This window comes from Schistocerca cancellata, chromosome 9, assembly GCF_023864275.1.
Source record: "Schistocerca cancellata isolate TAMUIC-IGC-003103 chromosome 9, iqSchCanc2.1, whole genome shotgun sequence".
Lineage (NCBI taxonomy): Eukaryota > Metazoa > Arthropoda > Insecta > Orthoptera > Acrididae > Schistocerca > Schistocerca cancellata.
This window is the reverse complement of record NC_064634.1, coordinates 381,694,159-381,705,138: the sequence shown is the minus strand read 5'-3', so window position 1 is coordinate 381,705,138 and position 10,980 is coordinate 381,694,159. Positions and strand designations below refer to the sequence as shown.

The 10,980-nt window shown below is 42.8% G+C and overlaps 1 pseudogene; it reads left to right on the top strand.

The window, feature by feature from the left end:
• The first annotated feature begins 804 nt into the window (after positions 1–804).
• LOC126102461 (5S ribosomal RNA) lies at positions 805–922 on the top strand (annotated as a pseudogene).
• The last annotated feature ends 10,058 nt before the right edge of the window (positions 923–10,980 follow it).

Here is a 10,980-nt window from a genome sequence, read left to right as displayed (position 1 = left end):
AGGCTAGGACGTGTATCTTCCAGCCTCGCAGGCTCTCATGATCAAGGATTACAAGAGTTGCCTACTTGAAAACACTGGTGCAACTCCACATAGATGCACCAGGTAACCTTTCGATCGAGAGTACATGAAGTACATGCATGACCCATCATGATGACAAACAGTTCGTCTTTTGAGACAGGATCGCTAACATATGGTACTCACATTACTCATTGGAGTGACTGAATGAGTGGCTGTGTATTTACTGGTAAATGGTTGATGTGTATGTGTGCAGAGTACTTAGAGGAACTGTCTGTAGCAGTTTTGTATATAGTGGGTGAGAGTTTTTTTGGAAATACATCATTACCAAAAAAACTACTACAGCATTTTTAAAGCTAAATCTATGAAAATCTGTATTTGGCTTCTCTGTTAGAAATAAAAAAGTACATATTTCACCATCTTTGGAAAATCAGTTCTTTAGGGGGTGAAGTAGGGAATGAAAATTTTTAAGAAAATATTTATAAAATTTAAAGCTCAATTTACGACAATGGATTTTTCATTCGTCAGTTACATATAAAGAAATATCTGTCAGTGTACGAAAGTTTGTACTTAAATATCTCCACAAGAATGCAAAGGCATGGTGAACAAAAATCTTGAATTTGAGCTAGTAGCATCGATTTTGGGTCAGAAGTATATTCGGGAAAGACCATACCTCTATGGCCTTAATCAGCACGAAAAGTTTGAAAGGTGTTGCAATTTGTGAACATCACAAAAATTCGATTATAGAAAAAAAATCTTGCAGACAGTATGATCTTCAGTCTAGGTAATGGCAACGGCATTGCCGCAGTGGATACACCGGTTCCCGTGGGATCACCGAAGTTAAGCGCTGTCGGGCGTGGTCGGCACTTGGGTGGGTGACCACCCAGGCCCCCATGCGCTGTTACCATTTTTCGGGGTGCACTCAGCCTCGTGATGCCAATTGCGGAGCTACTCGACCGAATAGTAGCGGCTTCGGTCAAGCATACCATCTTACGACCGGGAGAGCGGTGTGCTGACCCCACGCCCCTCCTATCCGCATCCTCCACCGAGGATGACACGGCGGTCGGATGGTCCCGGTAGGCCACTCGTAGCCTGAAGACGGAGTACATTCGTTCAGTCTAGGTAATATGTACACATGAGATAAATGACTGCATAAATACATTAACAAAAAATTAGCTTTGCAAATTTCTGTATATAAGAGAAAAACAGCTTTGTGAAAAATCACTGTGAGATATGTCATCAGAAACAAATAACATTGTAAATAAAATATTGTGGATAAGCAACAAAAATTATTGAAAATGGTACTGCAGTAAAAGAAATTGTTAATAATAAACTGTAGAATTTGTTGTATCATTGTTACATTATTACTATTTCAAAACTGTGTCGCTATAAAATTATTGTTAGTAACAGTTTGTGTATAACGGTCCTGAACCTCTCCCCATGATGCACAGACCTCAACTGAAGAGGCCTACATAGTTGAACTAGTTATAAAGAATCGTAAGAGGGATGAGGAGAGAGAGCTCGAATCTTATTGGTCCATTGGCTTTCCCGTTGTGTTATAATACTCCCATTGGGTGAGAGAGATAGGGAACGGTTCCCAGCATTTTAAAGTGCGGGGAGAGAGAGAGAGAGAAAGAGAAATGGGAGCGGTTTCCTATCAATTCTGTATCATGAAAGCAGTATCGAGTTACGTCATGGTCTCGTCCACTTGTCTTAGATGTGTGGATAGGACCATTTGACAGGCATTGAGTTATGTCATGGCCTTGAATATAACTTTCACAACTGCCTCAGGTGTGTAGGGGAATCCCCTGTGTAATCTTGGTCACTTCCCAGTGGTTCCCTGGGTTAGGGACAGGGGGTGCCCTTCAATATAAGGAGCAAGTGTGTAACCTGACAATGACTGTGCAACCTGACTGTAGAAGTGTAACCAGACACAAGATGTAGTGAGAGCGTTATCTAGATCAGAATGCCCACCGATAACCTACTGTGACTAAAGTCACACCTCTTTAAGTCCCATTATCTTGAGATACATGTCCCTTTAAATATACTTAAATATACAATCTGCACTGCTATCCCACTAAATATTTTCTTTGGTGGAAGAGCAGGTCAACTTCTAAAATGATTCTACTGTAATCTTACGTTTATGCTGCTGTGAAATGTATTAAATTCAATATGCATATTGCTCTTCAGTTCATTAAATCTTATATGTATGATGACGGCTATATGAGTCCTACTCAGATGCCAATACATCAGGAAGCTACTCGATACACTGTGGTTGATCTAAAAAGATGTTGCGTTCAGAACGATATTAGAGATTTACCCTTTTATCATTAGGCGTAGCTTTCCTGTCGACATATCCCAGCTGCCTCTTTTTGTCCAACAGCGAACAATTATTCTGTCACATTGTCAGCAGTATCCCAGCTCCCTGCATCCCTATCTATTTCTGTCTTTTTCTTCCATCTCACCTGGTAACTTCATACTTTTATTTTAACCAACCCCCGACTAGTGAACTTCTCGAGATTTGGTTCCTTCTGTACTTCCACCATTCATTTCAGTTAGTATATCATTACTCCCATTCCACAGGAATGTAATTACGTAACACACTATTAATAAGGCTGATTTTTTTTTAACACTGCTACATCTACTTTTACTAAGCCGTTATATTAAGAAACTGGGATCTCTTAACAATTTTAATTCCTCTTCTTTCTTTGTGTTTTATATTGTTCCAGAACTCCCTCATCTTTTCCTCAAATTTCCTTTTCCCTTCTTCTGTAGATATTGTTCCTGATCTCTTTTTCTCCTGCCTATAAAATCTGCTAAATTTACCAGTATTGTTTGTCTGTAATTTCTGATTCCTTGATATTGTCTCCCTCTAGTTTTTATTTCTGTAATACTTGCCATTGTTGACTTCTTTTTCGTGGAATACAAATATTTGTTTCGTTAGACTATTCTCATTCATACAGCAGAGATGACCAAAGTAGATTAACCTTCGCTTTGCCATTACTTCTGATATTTTCTGAATACAGGGTGGTCAGAAAGAATCTCAAAAGTCTGTAAGGGCGTTGCAGGATAGGTTGTGCTAAGAAATAACTGTTAAGAAAAAAATTCGATATGTTGCACCGTTTCCGAGTTAATTAGCATTGAAGTTAGCCAATGAGGCTTTGTGCCCGCAAATTCAAGCAGCCTGCCAGATTCAATTAATGTCGATTGTACTCAGATCGTAGATGATAGCGCACGGTACTTACGAACGTCCTACCCCTAATTTTTTTATCGCTGTCTTGTTCGGTTTTACCGTGTCTGGTGGGACACTTGAATCTGCGGCACAACGACTTGATTGGCTAACTTCATTGCTAATTAACTCGGAAACGGAGCAAGGTATCGACATTTTTCTTAAGAATGTTTCTCAGCTCAACCTGCTACATCCTTACATCCAGACTGTTTATAATCACCCAGTAAGTACTAGTTTTCCACCTGTCTTTATTCTGCATTGGATCCATTATTTTCTAATAACGTGGCTTTCACGTATCTTTCGTCTGTGTAGCTTATCGTGCATCGTTTAAAGTGTTTTGGTTTTGTATTTCTAGAGCTGTATTTATTGTTATAGATTTTTATAATAATGGACTATAGATATATTTAGTTAAATTATGTGCTCTTTCCATTTCAATATTTCTTAAATTGTAAACTTTTCTGGTCCATTCTGCTGTATGGTTTTCCAAGCTATTTAAATTTATTTTACCTGTTTGTGCTTCTATGTATTTCAGTACATTGTTGTCTATTTGCCATGAATTTTGTTCGTCAATAGAATTTATATGACGAGTCTATTCTTTCCAGGAGATCTGAGTAACTGTTTCTGACACATTGTCTTAAAGTATTGCAAAATCATCTCCTGATGCAAGACCGTTTATCTTAATTACTGTACCTACTATTATTATCATTGTTGCAATTATGTGTACAGTTCATGTAGCATCTATATTGTAATGTTAACTGACTAAAGATCTAAGGTCAGATGTAAGAGAGGGCTCGAAGGCCCTTACATTGCTAGGTGAAAAAATTCACAAATATACGTACTTCGTAAAATTGTAACACCCCTAAGGGCAGCAAATATACACTCCTGGAAATGGAAAAAAGAACACATTGACACCAGTGTGTCAGACCCACCATACTTGCTCCGGACACTGCGAGAGGGCTGTACACACGCATGGCACAGCGGACACACCAGGAACCGCGGTGTTGGCCGTCGAATGGCGCTAGCTGCGCAGCATTTGTGCACCGCCGCCGTCAGTGTCAGCCAGTTTGCCGTGGCATACGGAGCTCCATCGCAGTCTTTAACACTGGTAGCATGCCGCGACAGCGTGGATGTGAACCGTATGTGCAGTTGACGGACTTTGAGCGAGGGCGTATAGTGGGCATGCGGGAGGCCGGGTGGACGTACCGCCGAATTGCTCAACACGTGGGACGTGAGGTCTCCACAGTACATCGATGTTGTCGCCAGTGGTCAGCGGAAGGTGCACGTGCCCGTCGACCTGGGACCGGACCGCAGCGACGCACGGATGCACGCCAAGACCGTAGGATCCTACGCAGTGCCATAGGGGACCGCACCGCTACTTCCCAGCAAATTGGGGACACTGTTGCTCCTGGGGTATCGGCGAGGACCATTCGCAACCGTCTCCATGAAGCTGGGCTACGGTCCCGCACACCGTTAGGCCGTCTTCCGCTCACGCCCCAACATCGTGCAGCCCGCCTCCAGTGGTGTCGCGACAGGCGTGAATGGAGGGACGAATGGAGACGTGTCGTCTTCAGCGATGAGAGTCGCTTCTGCCTTGGTGCCAATGATGGTCGTATGCGTGTTTGGCGCCGTGCAGGTGAGCGCCACAATCAGGACTGCATACGACCGAGGCACACAGGGCCAACACCCGGCATCATGGTGTGGGGAGCGATCTCCTACACTGGCCGTACACCACTGGTGATCGTCGAGGGGACACTGAATAGTGCACGGTACATCCAAACCGTCATCGAACCCATCGTTCTACCATTCCTAGACCGGCAAGGGAACTTGCTGTTCCCACAGGGCAATGCACGTCCGCATGTATCCCGTGCCACCCAACGTGCTCTAGAAGGTGTAAGTCAACTACCCTGGCCAGCATTGAGCATGTTTGGGACTGGATGAAGCGTCGTCTCACGCGGTCTGCACGTCCAGCACGAACGCTGGTCCAACTGAGGCGCCCGGTGGAAATGGCATGGCAAGGCGTTCCACAGGACTACATCCAGCATCTCTACGATCGTCTCCATGGGAGAATAGCGGCATTGCTGCGAAAGGTGGATATACATTGTACTAGTGCCGACATTGTGCATGCTCTCTTGCCTGTTTCTATGTGCCTGTGGTTCTGTCAGTGTGATCATGTGATGTATCTGACCCCAGGAATGTGTCAATAAAGTTTCCCCTTCCTGGGACAATGAATTCACGGTGTTCTTATTTCAATTTCCAGGAGTGTAGAATTTTTATTGTGAGGGTACAGCATAGTACGAAAAACAGATTATTAAAGTGGTATGTAATTGGGCTTTAATGGGTGAGAAATTTGCAGCAGAGGGGTGCCATGTCTGACAACAAAAATGCGTTAACTCATTTCGGCACGGAACAGAACTGAGTCTGGATGATGCATTACGTTAAAGTCTTAACAAAATATGTATTACAGTTAGAAACAGTGAATTTATCTTGAGACAGGTTAGCTCAAGGCACGTAAATTACCCAGATTGTATTGATCCAGTATGCCTGCCCGGTTGGCCGTGCGGTCTAACGCACGGCTTTCCGGGCGGGAATGTGAGCCGGTCCCCGGCACGAATCCGCCCGGCTTATTGGTGTCGAGGTCCGGTGTGCCGCCCAGTCTGTGGATGGTTTTTAGGCGGTTTTCCATCTGCCTCGGCAAAAGCGGGCCGGTTCCCCTTATTCCGCCTCAGCTACACTATGTCGGCGATTGCTGCGCAAACAAGTTCTCCACGTACACGTACACCACCATTACTCTACCACGCAAACATAGGGGTTACACTCGCCTGGTGTGAGACGTTCCCTGGGGGGTCCATCGGGGGCCGAACCGCACAGTAACCCTGGGTTCGGTGTGGGGCGGCGGAGGGGTGAAGTGGACTGCGGTAGTCGTCGTGGGGTTGTGGACCACTGCGGCTGAGGCGGGGACGGAGCCTCTCCGTCGTTTCTAGGTTCCCGGTGAACATAACATAACATTGATCCAGTATTAGAGAATGAGAGCACATATCGACTTTCAACCGACTACACACGCAATTTCAAACATTTTCGAATTTTTTTCTCGTTGACGCATGAGACTAAATAATGAGAATAAAAAGTTCATCGCTTTCTACATTTTCACTGTCCATGTAATAAAACTCAGGATCAGACATTTATTACTTCTCTACTATTAAATCTATTAACACATTTTGCGGACATTCAGGAGATAAGACGTCACAGACAATGAGATGTGTGAAAAACTATCTTTTGACTGATGTTTGATTGTACAAAGAACCGGGGGTGGAGATTTATTGCTTTGATTAGAAGTCGCTTGTTACGTCTAAAAATGATGTTATTACATTGTTTAGAGCAGTTTGACCGGGAATTTAAAGTAGCCAGTTAGTCCGTAGCTACAGTAAGTCCACCATCGGGACTTGATTCCACTGTCTCGGAATACAGTGGCTCTTCGTCAGGTATAGTGTAGGCCACTGTACTGGATGGGAACTTGTATGGCTGGCTAGTATTCTAGGGTGCACCTTAAATGCACGGACCGACCAGTGAAGTTCTCGGGAGTTTGGGATTTCTCTACGGGAAGCCCTCAGTTGTCGCATCGATGACCTCGTCCCCTCCAACTAGGTACTGTCAGAGGACAGCGGCCCAGGTTGCAGCCGGCCTGGTTCACATCCTTATTAGCTGAGTCCTTCCCACTGCGAACCTTGAAATGCCGGTCGCGCTGGTATGCACCTTTTAAAATTGATATCCTTGGAGATCAGGTTTGTAAGGACTTTGTTTCCTCGTGAAACAACACAGTACTGCTCATCAGTTTCAATAAATCATGATTATTATCTGATAATTCAAATATGAACACAAACAAAACTTTATTTCACCAAAAATATAATTATATACACTTAAACATATACAGGGTGATTTTTTTCCATCCTGCACAAACTCTCGGGACTAATCGATTAGAGGATATGGAAAAAAAGGTCTAATGAATAGCGCTTCACATTCACAAATTGTAATACATTTATTTAAATTTTAGAGTGTTGCCACGATACAGCTCCATCTTCTAGAAAGTATTTTGCAAGCCATTCTCTTATTAAAGCGCTGATTAATTATTGCTCCCGGACTGCGGATCTGCGTTATCACTTATCGGCATCTACGTTTCTCCGTATTCCTAGCTGGTAAACTCCATTATCGTCATGCTCCTGGTCTATTAAGTGTGGTTCTACATATTGCAGAGGAGTTATTTTTCTCTGACAGTTGTGAATCGCACATATGGAAGTGACAATTTTGTCAATTATATCTGAGCGAAGTGGTATTGGCCCTTCATACAAGCGAAGTTTGGGAACTAGAATTCCAAATGCATTTTCGTCAAGACAGCGACATCTCGATAGTCTGTAACTGAATATTCTTCCTTTGAAACTAAGTAGAACATGCTTTTTTTTGTTTTGGGTCATCAGTCTTCTGACTAGTTTGATGCGGCCCGCCACGAATTCCTCTCCTGTGCCAACCTCTTCATCTCAGAAAGCACTTGCAACCTACGTCCTCACTTATTTGCTCGATGTATTCCAATATATGTCCTCCTCTACAGTTTTTGCCCTCTACAGCTCCCTCTAGTTCCATTAAAGTCATTCCCTCATGTCTTAACAGATGTCCTATCATCCTGTCCCTTCTTCTTGTCAGTGTTCCCCACGTATCCCTTTCCTCTCCGATTCTGCGCAGAACCTCCTCATTCCTTACCTTATTAGTCCACCTAATTTTCAATATTCGCCAGTAGCACCACATCTAAAGTCCTTCATTCTATTTTGATCCGGTTTTCCCACAGTGCATGTTTCACTACCATACAATGCTGTGCTCCAGACGTACATTCTCAGAAATTTCTTCCTCAGATTAACGCCTATGTTTGATACTAGTAGACTTCTCTTGGCCAGGAATGCCATTTTTGCCAGTGGTAGTCTGCTTTTGATGTCCCCCTTACTCCGCCCGTCATTGGTTATCTTGCTGACTAGGTAGCAGAATTCCTTATCTCCATCCATTTAGTGACCATCAATACTGATATTAAGTTTCTCGCTGTTCTCATTTATGCTACTTCTCATTACTTTCGTCTTCCTTCGATTTACTCTCAGTCCATATTCTGCACTCATTAGATTGTTCATTCCATTCAGCATATCATGTAGGGGAAGGCGGGGCAAGATGGGGAAGCTAACTTTAAACCCTTACAAAAGGGACAAAAATAAACAAATTCAAGTAGGTTTGATTATCATTTGTTTACTTACATTGAATTACAATAGCATGCAAAGGAACCTGCGAACCTGTTACATTTAGTTAGAAATATCTGGATTTGAAAACATAAACTACCAATTCCCCGTCTTGCCCCATATGCGGGGTAAGATGAGGAACTAGCATGAATTCATCTCTAAAGCTTAAATAAGGACTGGAATAACGAAATCACGTGACGATAAGGTTTCGAAACATGGTTTTGCGAATTGTAGAATCAGGTATTACGTTTTATTTAGGCCTCTTACATTCACATAGTAAACAAGTGTGGACAGCCTCGTCATCACCACTTTCTGTCCCTGCACAAGTGTCATGGGCACCCCGACGCTGAAACACAGATTTCTGTGGCACGTTGAACTGTCAAGCAGCCCTGAAAGAACCCATATGACCTTCTATAACAGCATTTACAGCGCCTTCCATTGACTCCAACGACCAATCTTGCCTAGACGTTTGTCGCCGATACTTGCGAACCATCTGAAATAAAACACGTGCAACGTACTATTGAGTCAGATCATTTCTAGTAATCTATATTATATAGTAAATACCATATTTCCAATAGTCAGTTGTTAAAGCATAGCAAGAATACTGACTTTGCACGCTTTTTCGTATTTTTATTCACCATATAGCCTAAGGAATACTTTGTACTTAATTAGGAAACTTTGGAATAACGAATACCATTCTATTTACAGTTGTATTCAACGTATAATGTACGTGTTCAAAACCCGCAGCGAGACGATAATAACGTAATGGTTGGACAAATAGTAGGGGCAACACGGGAAAGCTCCCCATCTTGCCCCACCCCGTCTTGCCCCATACTATGCTGTCGGGTTATATTACGCCTACATGAACACTATGTAGTGAACATTGACTACTGACACAGCAGTTTACTGTTAATAAGACGTACTATTCACTGCTATATATACAGTCTGGACAAATGTTCACGAAACACATGTTTTAGGACCTCGAAAGGTGTAAAACATTGCAAATCAGTATAACAATTGTACGTACCTTGCAAAGCTCACAGAAACCGCCGCGAAACTAAGGTTCAGCAATGCCAACACACTGGGACCTGTGTACTGATGATGTTGACGTAGCTATCCACAGATGGCGATACTCTAACCGTAGCTTATAGCCCTTCCCCGTCTTACCCCACCTCACCGTCTTGCCCCGCCTTCCCCTAATTCTTCTTCACTTTCACTCAGTGTACCAATGTCATCAGCGAATCTTATCATTGATATCCTCTCACCTTGAATTTTAATTCAATTCCTGAACCTTTCTTTTATTTCCTCCATTGCTTCTTCGATGCACAGACTGAACAGTTGGGGGGAAAGCCTACAACCCTGCCTTACACCGTTTTTAATCCGAGCGCTTTGTTCTTGGTCGCCCTCTCTTACTACTCCCTCTTGTCTCTTGTACATATTGTATATTACCCGTCTCTCCCTACAGCTTACCCCTACTTTTCTCAGAATTTCGTATAATCTTGCACCGTTTTACATTGTCGAACGCTTTTTCCAGGTCGACAAATCCTATGATGTGTCTTGATTTTTCTTTAGTCTTGCTGCCATTATTAACCACAACGTCAGAATTACCTCTCGGATGCCTTTACCTTTTCTAAAGCCAAACTGATCGTCATCTAGCACATCTTCAATTTTCTTTTCCATTCTTCTGTGTATTATTCTTGTCAGCAACTTGGATGCATGATCTGTTAAGCCGATTGTGCGATAATTCTCGCACTTGTCGGCTCTTGCAGTCTTCGGAATTGTGTGGATGATGCTTTTCCGAACATCAGGTGGTATGTCGCTAGACTCATACATTCTACACGCGAATAGTCGTTTTGTTGCCACTTCCCCCCATTCTGATGCAATGTTATCTATCCCTTGTGCCTTATTTAACTTTAAGTCCTCCAAAGCTCTCTTGAACTCTGATTCTAATACTGGATCCCCTATCTCTTCTAAATCGACTCATGTTTCTTCTTCTATCACATCAGACAAATCTTCGCCCTGACAGAGGCCATCAATATACTCTTTCCGCCTATCCGCTCTCTTTTCTGCATTTAACAGTGGAATTCCTGTTGCACTCTTAATGCTACCATCCTTGCTTTTAATGTCACCGAAGGTTGTTTTGATTTCCTATATAATGAGTAGGTTTAATAATGAATAAAAAATAGGAGTGCGGGTAAGCTACTACAAACAGCATAGTGAACGCATTATTGCGGCCAAGATAGACACGAAGCCCATGCCTACTACAGTAGTACAAGTTTATATTCCAACTAGCTCTGCAGATGATGAAGAAATTGATGAAATGTATGATGAGATAAAAGAAATTATTCAGGTAGTCAAGGGAGACGAAAATTTAATTGTCATGGGTGACTGGAATTCAAGAGTAGGAAAAGGGAGAGAAGGAAACATAGTAGGTGAATATGGATTGGGGGTAAGAAAAGAAAGAGGGCG